The sequence below is a fragment of the Rhipicephalus sanguineus genome, chromosome 6 (genome assembly GCF_013339695.2).
Source record: "Rhipicephalus sanguineus isolate Rsan-2018 chromosome 6, BIME_Rsan_1.4, whole genome shotgun sequence".
Taxonomy (NCBI): Eukaryota; Metazoa; Arthropoda; class Arachnida; order Ixodida; family Ixodidae; genus Rhipicephalus; species Rhipicephalus sanguineus.
The window spans coordinates 75,731,248-75,746,833 of NC_051181.1; the positions used below are offsets into that span (position 1 = coordinate 75,731,248).

Consider the following 15,586-nt stretch of genomic DNA (forward strand, 5'->3'; position numbering starts at 1 on the left):
GCAATCCCTTTTGCATTTCATGTTCATGCATGTGAGTGCCGGTTTGATTCCCAATTATGGCAGCCACATTTCGATGTGAGCGAAATGCGACAAACAACCCTGTTCTTTGATATGCGCGTTAAAGAACCACTAATGGTCGAAAATATTGGTGCTGAAAAGAGAGTTTAGTTTATTATTTTCTGTATTGAAATGCAAATTACGGAACTTGTTTTTTTTTACTTAAAGGCAAAGAAGGAAAGACTGACCCACATTTAGGGCCGGCTTCCCTAAGTCATAGAGGTGAAAAAGGAAGCAATCACAGCAATAGTAACAGCAATATTATGGTATTGCTCGCCGTCATGGGTACCACAACAGCTGGCAGCAGAAGACACGCCGTCTATTCTTTGAACACCATAGTGTGGCACTCCATTAATTTGTCTTTTATTCTGTCAACTTCCTGTCTGTTCTCCTGCAAGAAAGGAGGTGCGCATTTCATCATCATATAGTACCCAGGAGTTTACCACGGCCTTATGTTGCAAGCTCGCACTTCTAGGCTCGACTTTGCTTTAGGAACAGCTATTTAACGCGTGTTTTACACGTGAGTTTTGACATCTTGTGAAGCAGTAACCGAGGCTTCAGGCACTTTTAAACTGTATGCCTATTAATAACTTATTTCTACTCATGAGCTCATGTACTTCTTTAACTCGGAGATTCAATGTAGACCATTTTCCAAATCAGGTTCCGAGGTCTTATCGTGGAAGAGGTGTTGTGAACTGCGAACGACGTTGCAACCGAGCAACGCTACCAGCAAATTTTATTCATGATTCATTTTTGAGGTATTAAAATGCGTAACTCACATTACCAGACTACTCGACAGAAAGCACTGTTACACAACGTTTTAGCATGCCACTAGAAGATGCAGTTTTTTTGTGTTTTTTTTTTGTCGGGACCGTTTTACTCTCCTGCATCAAAACATTGAACTAAAACAAGCAATTATTCATAATATGGGTGATAAAGGCTTTAAGTTGGTTTTACGACGTCTGGCAGTTCAATTCGTGAGGCCCTTCATGCATTTCGTTAGCCCTCCCTTCAGAGGACATCTTTAAGGTATCATCGGTGCTTTAAGATCACCGTACCTTTTATGGTGAAATGATAAAGGTCATGAAGCTGCGGCTGTCTGAAAGTTATGAGGAGCATGATCCACAAACTGCCGCACTTGTTGCGAGGTTGGTGTCCCAGGGCAATGCCACAAGTGAGAGCATTGCATGCGTTCATGTACAACCGCAGAAGTGGATGCCGTATAGCGTATATGTACACTGCTTTTATCAAGCGACAATATTTAACAATCTTGTCTTCTCCTCTTGCTCTTCACCTAGTTCGTCTACGCTTGGTACCAATAATAACATTGGCGCCAAAAACACGGCCACGCTGGAAAACAAAGGAACACAAAGGAACGCCCTTCCTGTCCCTGTGTTCCTTTGTGTTCCTGCGTGGTCGCGTTTCGGGAGCCAAGTTTACTACTTATACAAAATGTTGTCTTCCGAAAAGCGACCATTGTCTTCTGGCTGTAGGCGACCTGTAGATAGCCTGTGCGCGGTGTAGGAGAGAATCGCACGTGTGGCGTCCATTGACACATGGTTACTGTGGCTCCCTTCAATTCAATTTCAAAATTTGTTTTATTGTGTTCTTGTACAAGAAACAAAAACAAAAGGATGTTGGGGCTAAAGGCATATAGCCTGACAGAGGACCCAACACCCTTGTACACAGATCTCACAGCAAAATAAATAAAAAAATACAGCTTTCGTGGCATTCAGACCATCATGAACAAAAGAAGCAATAGAGAAAAATAGCTGACAAAAATGTCATGTTACATTGAATCTGACTGACTATACAAATCTTGTACATAACATACTAAATAACAATCCTGCAGGAAAGAAATAGACTAGAACATTAGAGACATGTGATACATAACATTTTTTATAGTTTATGCAATACAAGCAGTACAAAACTTCCAACGCCTGACTACTATGCTAGCATCAGCATTTTTTATGATCCATCAAACAGTATGTTTTCCTGCGTTAGCACTTCTTTAACTTGAGTAGCTAAACACCTTATCCTTTGTTTCGGTAGCTTTTGTGGCGTATTTCGACGTTATATTTTGCGATAACGACGGCCACAGCAACATCTTCACATCGCCATTGTCTGTTTACTTTCCCAAACCTATTGAGAGGTCCTTCAAAATGGACATTTGTGTACTGCTTTTAAGGCTGGCTGCCGGCGCTTAATTATGTACTTTGTCAAGATATGCATTAGGATCTCATAGGCCTGCCGCGAAAGACAAGATGCTTCTTCTCATCACTGTATTCACAGTGAATATGTAAGAGCACAGCTAGGCAGCTCCAAATATATTGCAAGAAAAGTTATGAAAAATGTTTTTTTCGCTCGTAGCATCCACTTCCACAGCTCAAACAAGCCGCGAAAACGTACTAGGGCCAAAAAGAACTCCATGACTAACACAATAACTTCATGTAGTTATTCCGTAAGTTTTTATCAAGCTAAGAATACCAAAATATATCGCGGGCACGTTACATGTTGCACGCTGTTTTACAGCGGGTGTAGTACCTTTTAATCGCTTGTTCGGCTCCGATTACGGCAGCACTTTAGCAGATATTATAGGGCGTTTTTGTAGCTAGCACTTGTTCGCAATACTGCTAAAACTGTTACTTATTCAACTTTTAGATGTGAAGCATCTTATAGCGGAGTTAAATCCGGTGGCGGTGGTGGCGGTGGTTGTGGTGGTGGTGTGCGGCGTGACCACCCTTACTGCGCATGCGCAAACCCTCCCCACTCTCCTCCCCTCCAATTTCTCCCTCCCCCCTAATTTCCCCTCTCCGCTTCCCCTCTCCCCTCCCCCTAATTTCCCCTCTCCACTTCCCCTCTCCCCTCCCCCTCATTTACCCTCACCACTTCTCATCCCCACTCCCTCTCCCCTCCCCCTCTCCATATCGCCTCCCCCTTGCCCCTTCCCTTTCCCCTCCCTCTCTCCTTCCCCCTCTCCACTTCCCCTCGCCCCTTTCCGCCCTCACCACTCCACCTCTGAAACGCGGGCTCTACATGCCGAAACACTGCTTCGCATCGCCTCATGGTCCCCTTTAGCGGGATGGTGTGATTTTTGCGTACGTGTAATTGCCAAGAACACCTTTACATTATTCGTTATCACAAGAAATGGAAGGTTTAAATTGGGATGTACTTACTGAATGCATGGTCAAAAAGTCTTCGAACTGAAATTGTATAAAATAGTTTCATAGTAACACCTAATTTAGTATATCACTTGTACTAAATTTGTAAATGTAAAAACAAAGAAGCTTGAGAATTTCTAACGAGCATGTGATGAACAATAGAGCAAGAAATGTTAAGAGTGACGGTCAGAGATCAAAAGACAGCGATGTAGATTAATAATAATAATTGTTGGACTTTAACGTCCCAAAACCATGATATGATTATGAGGGACGCCGTAGTGGAGGGCTCCGGGAATTTGCACCACCAGGGGTTCTTTAAAGTGCCCATGAATCTATGTACACGGGCGTCAAGCATTTTGCCTCCACCGAAAATGCGGCCGCCGCGGCCGGGATTCTTACCGCAACCTTCGGGTCAGCAGTCGAGCACCATAACCACTAGACCACCATGGTGGGTGGCGGTGTACATTAAAAGAATACATGGACGGGCGATATTCTTGTGGGCAGAGAGACCGACAAACAGACAAGGATCTTTATTGATATTCCTGGGAGCCTCCGATGCCCCTTTTTCCGGGAGGTGATGAAGCCGCGGGCCACTCCCATGTTCGGACGGGACATTCACAGAAAATAATGTAACGGAGCAAGTGATGTAATAATTATGTTGCATAAGCTATGATATTCCATGTGGTACGGAATTGTTGCCACAAAATGGAATGTGCATCCAATCGAGAACAGTAGAGGATTAGGTGGCGTGATAAAACAAGGCAAGTTGCAGGGATAGATGGTGTCAGCTTTAGCACAGCAGCGCTCATTAGAGATCGCGTGTAAGGGCAGTGGTCTTGTAGCAGACGTCAACTGACCGACGAAAACTGTTATGGCGATAATGAAGCAAAAGCAATACCTTCAGGCATCGCAATAAAATCAGAGCCGCTGCCGATTTTCAGTCCACAAAAACGCCGGTGGCCTGACGGCGAGCTAATAATATTGGCTCAATCATGTACGCATTACACTACAATGATTTTGGGCATATGCAGGACTATTCACTCATTGGATTGCGCTCGATACCTACAGGATCTCGAACAAGAACCTCCAGCACAGTCGGTGACAGTCCAATTATTGCAATTAAGTTCCACCCATATTCAGCGACTACGTAAGACTATAGTAACATGGGTACCACTGTACAACTACAAAACATTTTCATAGGTGAGCCTGCCAATAATGTTCGCTGATTTCCGTCGCACGAAAGGTTTTTCCGTGCTCAAGGATGTAAATTCTACAGTGAAGATTTCTTCTGCTGTGGCTGATATAAGAAGCTGCGTTTCGCATGAAAACAATTTGTGAAAGCAATGTTTAGAGCTGTTGAAGGAGTAGTTTGATTCCAAGAATCAACAAGCTGGATGCTAATACTGTGCTGCATTAGTTTACAGAGAGCATACGTAAAGGAAGTATTGCAATATCTAGGAATGTTCAAGGAGGTATTTAAAACCTCCTTGGGGGGGGGGGGAGGTTATGCCTGTGACTGGACTTAGGAAGGGGAACGAACTACTTTGCCTGTTTTCCAGTTCATCGTCGGATAGCCTTCTCGAAGTGGCATGATGTTGCAGGATGGTACTGAAGCATGGTGCCGAGATAGAATGCTGAGGCATGGTGTTGAGGGCTCGTGTTCTGTGGAATGGGGGGGATTTGAAGTCTTTGTCGAACAGCCAGGGAGAAGCGCTTTTATTCCCACGGCTTGTGGTTGTGTGTCGGCTGAGTACGTGGCATCCAGTGGCAGCGTTGGCTTGGCAAGCTTTTAGGGGCGAAGCTCCTTAGGTTGTGGGTCGTTCCCTCCTCTGTAGTAGTAGTAGCATGTAGCCAGCTCTAGTTTAATGAATTGCTCACTAGATGGCGTTTCGTGTATTTCTTAGAGCTCTAGTTTAATGAATTGCTCACAAGATGGCGTTTCATGTATTTCTTAGAGTTGCTGTTTAAAGGTGACAGATGGCGCTTGTATAATGCCACTGGCGCATGTCATTCGATGCATGCGATCGTAAAAGGCGCTCGCTCTTGGCGCGCTTTCTCTTTCGCTCGTCTCCGGATGGAGGCAGACAAGGCGCTCGCTCTTGGCACGCTTTCTCTTTCGCTCGAGAGCGGACACTTTCCATGCATTTGACCGATCACAAAGCGGTGATAATGAAGGGACCACGTAAACCAACAGTACAATAAAAGTTTGATGTTTAATGTATACACGATGGTTCACACTCTTCATGATTCCCTCCGGAGCTTCCCCCCACGCATCATCATTTACCCCGTGGATATGCTGTGATGTTTTCACAGTGAGGTGGGCTTCTATGGATTTTTGGAGGGTATTATGCAGTTCAAGTGCTGAAAGTTGGCTGTTTGTGTACGCATAGCTAAAGCGATAGTTGTTTGTAGGCCGTCTGTACTTAGTTTCTGCTTTTCGCCAACCCAAAGCATATCATAAACGTCGATGTACGTAAGGGTAGAGGAAGACTTCCTGGGAAAGACGTAATCTGTCTGATTTGTAATTCTTCAGAGCATCCTTACCATGTCGATCATCATCATTGCATCTACTTTTTGTATGAGGTAGCTGTTATTAGAGATATTTGCGAACTCGCTCCCAGGATCTGAATTCATGCTACATCCATCTATTGGCATTGGTGCGTACACATGTTGCTTCGCCTTTTCTGTATATATATATATGTATGTACGTAGGGTAACGCTATTTCACACCGTTTTGCGAACACGAAATATGTGTTAACAGCACCTTGAACCTCATCTGGAGCTGTGCTTTTATTTTTCGGAGCAATGTTATCTTGATGTTTCGTAGAATGAATTTCGCTTACTTTCTAACCCTCACCAAATGCTTCAGAGGGCAATAGCATCGTAAAACCGGCAAATTGTCTGTTTTACAGCAGAATCTATCTTCATCGATCTGAAGTATCCTGTTGCATATGCACGTATCACCTCTTTCGCTCTATAATGTGTAGTAGCATTGAACGAATTTTTAATCCACATGTAATTTAGCTTACCATCGCCGCAGAAGAATCCAGCGATGCCTTGCACATTAGCTGAACAGCATCAAAAAATGACATTCCGTCAAACAAGTCCATCAGTTCCTGGACTTTACGGCCCACCTGAAGAAGGAGTTGTGCGCGCTTATTTCGCTTGCGGAACGCATCAAACTGACACTGACCTATTGCCTCTCTGCTCTATTGTTGCATCATCATTATGATTATCACCGTCATCATCATGGTCAGCGGCAGCAACAGCAGCAGCAGCAGCAGTAGCCTGACTGCCCCTCCTGCAGAGCAAAGGCCTCTCTCATGTTTCGCCAATCAATACGATCCTATGCTTTTTGCGGCCACGTTATCCCCGCAAACTTCTTAATCTCATCTGCCCACCTGACTTCCTGCCTCCCCCTCGCGCGTTTTCCTTCGCTTGGAATCTATTCTGCTCCTCTTAATCACCAGCGGTTATCTTGCCAACGCGCTACATGCCCTGCCCATGGCCATTTCTTCTTGTTGAGTTCGACTAAGGTGCCCTTGACACCAGTTTCTTCCCTGGCCCACACTGCTCCCTTCTTGTACCTTAGTTCGCACCTATAGTAATCCTTTCCATGGCTCGCTGCGTCGTCCTCAATTTAAGCTGAACCCTCTTCGTAAGACTCCAGTTTCCTGCTCTGTATGTAAGCACCGGTAAGATGAAGCTGTTATATACCTTTTTCTTGAGAGATAGTGTTAAACTACAATTCATTATTTCAGAATGGCTGACAAATGCGCTCCACCCCATTCTTATACTTCTAGTTACTTCAGTCTCATAGTTCGGCTCCACGGACACTACCTGTCTTAAGTAGGCGTATTCCATTACCACTTCCAGTGCCACGCTACCTATCGCGAAGCGCTGTTCATTTTCAAGACTGCTGTTGCAGGTTATCATAAAAATCACAGTTTCGCTTATGGGCGAAGCAATGAATGCGATAGCAACAAAGTGTAATGTAATATGAAGGAACACTGGCAGCTAACTCTTTCGGATCCGATCTCGCGTAACTCAACAAAACGCTGGTTCATGAGAATACGGCCCCTTCAGCGACGGAAGCGGTTTTCGGGCTGTCAGTTCTCTAAACGCGAAGTGTTGAGAGCACAGCAACTTTACGAGCTGTATCCTGATGCCTGTCGAGAAAGCGCGCGCGCCAGCGACCGCGCCCTTCGAAATATGCAGCCCCCGCCCCCTTTCACTCCCATGGCGTCCTTTCATGCTCCATACAAAAGACGGGTGCTGCGTTTCCTCTCTGCTTGATGAGCAATCGATGCGAGGCCTCGCACACGAGATGATGTAATCGCATGCGCTCTCCTTGCGAAGACCGCCGGCTCCCCTTCAGCTGTGTTCGTCGCCAGCGCTCCCGAGCTTTTACTCGCGGCTAGAACATACGATGCGCGGAGTAACGTTATCAGTTTGGACTTTATACGGACAACGACGGCGACAGCGACGGTCAAAACCTGTTGAGAGTGTCCACACAATTGCTATCGCAATAAAATCCCGTCATTTGTGCAAGCTACGATTTCCTCCAGTTGGAGTGCTTGGAATATTTGCTTCCTAAAGTGTCCATGACCACTATAATCTATGTGTCCTAAACTAATGTGTCTATGACCACTATATACATACATCATTAAATTTATTTAGCGCATGTAGAGACATCGGGAGCTAACCTATCGTATATGCCTACTTCCAGCGATAAGGCAAAAGTGCAACTAATCGCGATCAGAAGAATCCGTGCTCAGTGAGCCTTTAGAGTTCTACTATACGAGTAACGTGAAGCCATGGCATGGAAGATGACAAAACGTCGTATGCGTTTTCGCTGGAATGTGTACGGTCAGGACAGCTAAAAAACATTGCTTAATACACTTTATCCAACGCACTGCGTTGGAGCCAGCTTTAAGGTCCCCTGCCTTTGCTTTGAAATCGTAAGAAATTACTTAACAGGAAATGCCATGTGTTTAAGAGACAGACTTATCAATCTGTCTACTAACCACACGCAACGCCACTATATCAGAATATTAGCATAATTGAAATGGCGCACCTAGAGCGAGCAGTGTACCTGCATGCAGAAGTATTTAAACGTAACTAAAACAATGAGACCCATATTTATAATTAGGCACAACGAGAATATCCGAAAAAAATTTTGTCCCGCTGCATGGTGAACTGCTCTTGCGCCAAGGACATTAGCTTTCAAGTTTGTGCACTCATTTTCAACTATATGTTTAAAGTTGCACAGTTATAAACCACGTGTCACCTGTTTTTTTTTTCAGTTATCTTTATCCCCGGTTAAGGCATTGGGTGCAGACAAAATTTCAAGAGAATAATTTTCCTCAAGCATAAAAAAATGTTTTCTTGCGTTGTTATATCCTCACCGGCTACGATAAAGTTATTTGAATCACAATCGCCAAGTCATTTTTGGAAATAATATGCAGTCACTAAATTTCACTCGTATACCAATAATATGCAAATTTGTGAATTATCTGCAGTTTCATTCAGCATACATCCTGCAGCGAGCATTACATTTATCCAAAGGTTGTGTGGGTTCGGATGCCACAGACGGAGTGGGTGTTTTTTCATCGGCTTTAATTCATTTCACTTTACGTCTTAATTTATACACTGCAGATAAACACATCATTTAATATCCGCTATGCTTTCCTTCGCCTAATTGTCGCTTCGAGTCGTTTGTTGTTTTTTTAACAAAGCAACGAGCCTCTCGAAAATATTCTCCTTATTTTGTTCATAGCTTCAGACACCACACACGCTGAATGAATCAGACAGCAGCGATGACTGGTCGCGCAACGGCATAGTGTCAGATAATTGGCACGACCTGCTTGCCCACCGTGACACTGGGCCAACGATGTCGTGATATGAAACTTATAAAACATAGTGATTACGGAAACTGTGGATTTATTGCGTACCTTCGGCGGGAAATTTTTTATGACGCAGGCGACAAATTCCTCGATGCCTTCCTCATCCCTGTCTGAAAAAAAAATTGGAGTGTTTAATGATCAGTTGTTATTTGTCGCTAAGAATATACTTAATTCTTATTATCACAGGGCTCCCAATATTAGCGCTTCTCGTGAATGCTATCGCCGTTACTACTTAGCACTTATTAATGCTCCATAAAACATGTCCACGAGATGCACTACAGGTGAAGCAGCTGGCAGAGGTCATCAAGCACTCAACGTTATTCAAACAATAAAACCTCCTCGTTCGGGCGCGATGCCTGCGCCTCTGATTACGCTCTCTGTGCTCTACTATCGTAACAGGCTGTTAATTGTCTTCATGTGCTTCTGAGTATATGCAGCTATAAAAATGGAAGGACACATTGTAAATTCCAAAGTGTGTTCGGCGAAAGCGTGCGGCCATTCGACTCCGCCGACGGACGCCTCCACTGGACGCTGCCACCGCGTTGCGCAACAGTTGCGTAACGTGCGTTGGAAGGAGCAACGCGTAACTGTTGCGCGTTGACGGACGGACGCCGCCGCCACGTTGCGCAACAGTTGCGCACCGCGCGTTAGAAGGAGCAACGCATAACTGTTGAGCGTTGACGGACAGACGCCGCTGCTGGACGACGCCGCCGCGTTGCGCCACAGTTTCGTAACGCACGTTGGAAGGAGCAACGCTATGCGCCACTGTGCCATCACGTGATTGCTGAGAGAGTGTGAGAGGGGGAGGCCACAGCTGAAACCATGCCAGGGCACGGACGAACGGACTTACACACCGAGTATGAGACATTAAAGGCTTTCGCCTTAATAACCACTTAACATCGGCGGATCAATTTGATCGAACGCATGTATTTGAAGATATAAACCCATTAGCAGCATCGAGACACATGATGTCACTTAGCTAATAAGGCGGCAATAGGGGCCAGTTGGTACGTCTTCATGCTTCTGATGCGCTGCACGTGGACACGGACCAGAAAAAATCCGGCAGATCCCACGCACTGTGGGAATCGATGTAATGCGAAGCAGCATGCAAAGAGCTGCATACAGCGCCTTGTTTTTCTTTGAGCCAAATGAAATCGTTCATGCTATGGCATCTAGTTCATCATATATCGCATGTTTTCCATGCACGCATGCATGCACAATCTGGTATATACCACGGTAATGAAACGTATATTCTGGTACACAAATGCCTGTCATTTATGTTCATCACGCACTCGTGTCATGTCATATTAATTCTGGTATATATTCGTTTAACAGAACGGCCGCAAGTGTGATGTAAATCATACCGTACATGAAATGCGTAACATGATTCGCATGTAAGGACTTGTCACTTACGTTCGTCATACAGTTACATCACGCAATACTAATTTTGGTGTATATCAAATGAGCCAAATGGCCGCGAGTGCACCATGAGTGTGCCATGTAAATCATGCCATACATAACAAGCATATGATGGTTTTCATGTTACCACCTGTTATTTATGTTCGTCATATAGTCACATCGCGCAATACCATTTTTAGTGTACTTCAAGTGAGCAAAACGGCCGCTAGTGTGCCATGAGCGTGGCATGTAAATGGTGTCCTACGTGTCATGGATGTCATGATTTTCATGTTACTACCTTCATTTGTGTTCGTCACACAGTCGCGTCTCGCAGTGCCACTTTTGATCTATATGAAGCTAGCGAGAAGGCTGCGAGTGCACCATGAGCGTGGCATGTAAATCATGCCGTAAATGATATCCATTCATGATTTCCAAGTTACCACCTGTCATGTATGTTTGTCATGCAGTCACGTCCAGCAATACCCATTTTGGTGTATATCAAACGAGCGAAACGGCCGCGAGCGCACCATGAGAGTGGCATGTAAATCGTGACATGCATTTCATGGTATTCATGTCACCACTTGTTATTCGTGTTCTTCATAGTCACATCGCACAATACCAATTTTGGTGTATATCAATCTAGCGAAAAGGCCGCGAGTGCGCCATGAGCTGGTATGTAAATCATGTCGTACATGTCTTGCATGTCATGATTTTGATGTTAATACCTCTTATTTACGTTCACCACACAGTCACGTGGCGCAATACGAGTTTTGGTGTATATGAAGATAGCGAAACGGCCGCAAGTGCACCATGAGCGTGGCATGTAAACCATGTCGTACATGACATGAATGTCATGATTTTTATGTTACCACGTGTCAGTTACGTTCGTCATACAGAAATATCTCGTCATACCAGTTTTCGTATATATCCATTCATTTGAATGGCCGCGAGCGCCCCGAGACCATGTCTTGCAAATCATGCTGCACATGACATGCGTGTCATGATTTGCACATTAGTACCTGTCATTATGTTCGTCATGAACTTTCGTCACGCCATACCAATTTTGGTATATATGAAATTAACGGCACGGCCGGAAGAGCACCAAGGCCGTGGAATGTAAACCATGCTGTTCATTACATGCATGCCATGATTTTCATGTTATGACCTATCATTTATGTTCGTAATACGGTCATGTTATGTCATACCAATTTTGGTATACATTCGATTAACGAAATAGATAGATAGATAGATAGATAGATAGATAGATAGATAGATAGATAGATAGATAGATAGATAGATAGATAGATAGATAGATAGATAGATAGATAGATAGATAGATAGATAGATAGATAGATAGATAGATAGATAGATACGCTCAAAGTCGCAGAAGTTCACTAAGAAATGCTTCACATTTAATAAACGAAGAAATGCGAGGAATTGCACACCACCCTATGTTATTTCTTAGTTTTTTCTGGTCCATGTCCCCCTGCAGCGCATCACAAGCATGAAGTAACTTTGCGACATTTACAGGAGGCTTCTTTGAACACCTGTAGCAGCTCATAAGGTGTTGTACTTTCGAAAAGCACCAAAGTACTGCTTTGGACACATTTCAGTATCTACGTCTAAATATATCGTCATTGTCTTTTCTTGCAAAATATGCGCCTTTATCCCAAAAATTAAGCGAAATTGCATAAAAGCTATTCCAGTCTCCCATCTATTTCCTAAGAAATGAAAGAGCGCATAAGACAGAAGATTGTTTTCCTTGTGTTAAGGTCAGGCATGCTGTTTGAGAACGTCTTTTTTCGTTTTTTTTTTTTGCTTACTTACTCACTCAAGAGCCATGTTCGAAGAAGCAATGTAATATTGGGTGCAGTAAATGTAATTAGCCGACTTCCTTACCAGGCTTTTGTCTTGCAGTTCTGTTTTTTCTTAGTGAGCCAGCGTCAAAGTTCTACATAGGCATATATGTATATTGCTACTACGGCGCATGACATACATTGCATCACGTTATTGCACATAGTCTCCAGTAAAGTGCCTACTCACAGCAGTATGACCCAATGGCATCTTCGAAAGAGATCGCTTGAACCGAGGCAACGGCTAGTAATACTCTCAACACTAGCATATCTGCTGCCCGTCTGAGCCACGAGCCGCTCTTCAAGCGTCTACTGAAGTGGGAGATTTTGTTTATAATTTCAAACTAATGGGACACATGTGTTTGCACAGCCGGGGCTAGTTTCATGTACGTCGGGAACCGAACAATATTTCGCATCATTTATTATGCGGAATACTTTAAGCTTCAAAGTGTACAATATTCTGACCATACCGGAAGCCTACCGATTAAGTATTATTCACCTACCTCATTATGACGCGGCAACAGTTTGTCCTCTTTTCTTTTTTTTGCATTGTCGGTATGTTCCAATTGCTCTACTAAGGAGCCAAGCTTTCTGATGAGAACGGGTATTAGGCCTGTATAAGGTTGTGGTGCTTCAGTCGAGCATGACGCATTACCAAACGTTAAAGTAGATTTTACAGTGGAAAAGTTACATCTGTATTTTCGGAAAAAAGAAAAATTAAACACGCAATAGGTATCCAGTGTATTTGTATGAGTGCCGAATATCTCTACTGTTCAGATGAAAACATGCAGACATATAACGGGTATATGTGTCCTATGTTGCCTCTCTTTTGGAGGGGTTGGCAGTCCGTGAGAGTGCACGGAGCTTGTCTGCGTACTTCAGGCTAATGTACTTCTCGAGTTGACGATACACATGACTACACACATGCTGCATAGCCGCATATTTACAAAAATCTGGTGATATGAATGATGTCTCTTGTACTTCGACGTAGAGCAATGTGTGGGCGGGCTGCAGCGAGGGCGATCAAGGTAGGAATTGAGCCTTGCTTATAATTCATGTTTTCAAGAAACTTTTAGTACACAAAAGAACACACGGACGAAAAAAAAGAGGAACACAACGCGTGCGATAACCACGTGCAGTGCTGTTCCTTTTTTTTCGTCGATGTGTATCTTCTGCGTTAAAAATTTTTCGGTGATGAGGGGCCTTCATTGATAAAGTTAAATGCGCGGTGACATCCTCAAATCGGGCAGCATTTATTTAGCATTTATTTAGATATTTATTACTTATTTATTGGTGCATTTGTTTGTTTGTTTGTTTGTTTGTTTGTTTGTTTGTTTGTTTGTTTGTTTGTTTGTTTGTTTGTTTGTTTGTTTGTTTGTTTGTTTGTTTAGTATACCTTGCAGACACCGATGAAAAATTGAGGAAAGGCGACAGACAACGAATATGAAATAACAATACAACGTGAAACACAAGTAAGAAAATGGAAAGATGTTATGTTGTACAGGGCGAGAACGTCAACGTAAAAACATTTCATTGCGGTAATGGCGTCGTGCCTCGCAGCTGAAGTCGGCTGTAATGTTTGGACGACGATCACCGCCGTTGTGAGTCAGGGTATAGTGTACGCTACAGTCACCTTCGTCTGCCAATGAATAAAAGAACATTGACCTTACCTCTGCTGCAAAGATTATGGCGAGTTTACGCCCATATATATGCCTATACTCTTCCGTCCCAGCGACCCCATTTGGGGCCATTGCTTCGAGCAAGCGTAGCTAATTCTGAAGCAGATATTCCTTGCCTTCTTCTTGAATTTCTCGCGTGGAGAGCATTACTTTATTAAAGTTCATCGAGATGGCCCTCTATGTCAAGCATCTGCGACGCACGGCGGGTTTGAAAATGGCGTTTCCCAGCAAACGTCAACTTTTTCGTCCTCGCAAATTTTGCTGTGGTTTGTTTTTATGCAGTATGTGTGACAGCAATACTGAAGGGTCTTCAATAAAGTTATATTCAATTTCTATGTATAATCTGTGTTGTAAATTGCAGTAAACAGCTGATTAACTTAACGAAGTAAATTTTAGACAATTAAATTTAATTCGTAAAATTAATTTAATTTGGCCAGTTTTTTTCATTCTTCATCCGAAATAAATTTTTTCCCGGTTTCTTGTACTCTCAAGAACAAAATAAAGATATTTGAATTAAATTGACCTAGGAATTCCTTCTTGGGATTGAAGAGGCTATAGGGAACTTACAGGAGGCCTACCGCTTTTATTCAAACGTGAGCGACCAATCCGTTCGCAAAGGATTGCGAACCTGAGCGCTAGTGCTGTGAGAAAAAAAAGTTAGTCGGGCACTAAACGCTAATACTTGATAGCGATATCACTGTAATAGGCATTTACACAAAGTAAGAATCATAGTTTCACCAATCGTGCATATTGCAGCGAAGATGAGCTTGCTGGTTTGTAGAGGCCGGATTTTTAGGCACTAAAAAAGGTCGTTTTAGGCGCCAAAATTAGGCAGGCACAACCACGTTTTAGGCTTCCAAAATAGTAAATATAGGCGCAATAAGTTTTCACATAAATGTAAATAATTTGAAATGAAGACGTGCGTGAGCTTTATCTACGAAAGGAAAACAAAAATGTTATTGCTTAAGATGGCACAAATGCGTTAAACAGTTGAACATACCCGTGCAATGTGCTTTGTCCCGCATGGTTCGGAGAACACAGTTTCTCCCGTGTTCCGCGCGGTGAGTCAAGATTCCACTGTCCAATCAACACACTCTTGGGTGTTTTCTGGGCGTGACTGAGAAGGGCAGAGCACGAGCAGACAGCCAGATCGCTAAAACACCAGAAAACAGGGATTCCTCCTATTGTCCGGGTCAAATCGCGTAGAGCCAATTTCTCCCCTGCCAGGGAAGCACTCGCGTAGCCAGGGGGGAGAGGAGGTTCAACACCCCCCACAAAAGAAAACTTTTCAGTTTTGCATGCATACAAGCCCACTTACGAACATAGAGTATGGCTGAAAGGCGACCCCCCCCCTCCCTTCAGAAAAATATTTCTCTGGCTACGCTGATGCAGTGAACACCTTACAAGTTAACTTACAAAAATAAAAGCAGCCTGCGCATCATATTTTTGTTTCTTTTTTTGCTCTTCACTCTACTTTCTGCTGATGGTTGTCCACGGTCTCGCATTCGCGAACCGCGCACGCCATGTCTCTG

At 43.7% G+C, this 15,586-nt stretch overlaps 1 long non-coding RNA gene across 1 annotated transcript; it reads right to left on the bottom strand.

The window, feature by feature from the left end:
- Positions 1 to 6,247: 6,247 nt before the first annotated feature.
- LOC119397924 (uncharacterized) lies at positions 6,248 to 12,659 on the bottom strand. The gene is made up of 3 exons (XR_005184678.2): positions 12,422 to 12,659; positions 9,173 to 9,234; positions 6,248 to 6,352 (listed from the first exon to the last, which is right to left on the bottom strand). It is a non-coding gene; the product is annotated as an uncharacterized LOC119397924 (long non-coding RNA).
- Between the last annotated feature and the right edge of the window lie 2,927 nt (positions 12,660 to 15,586).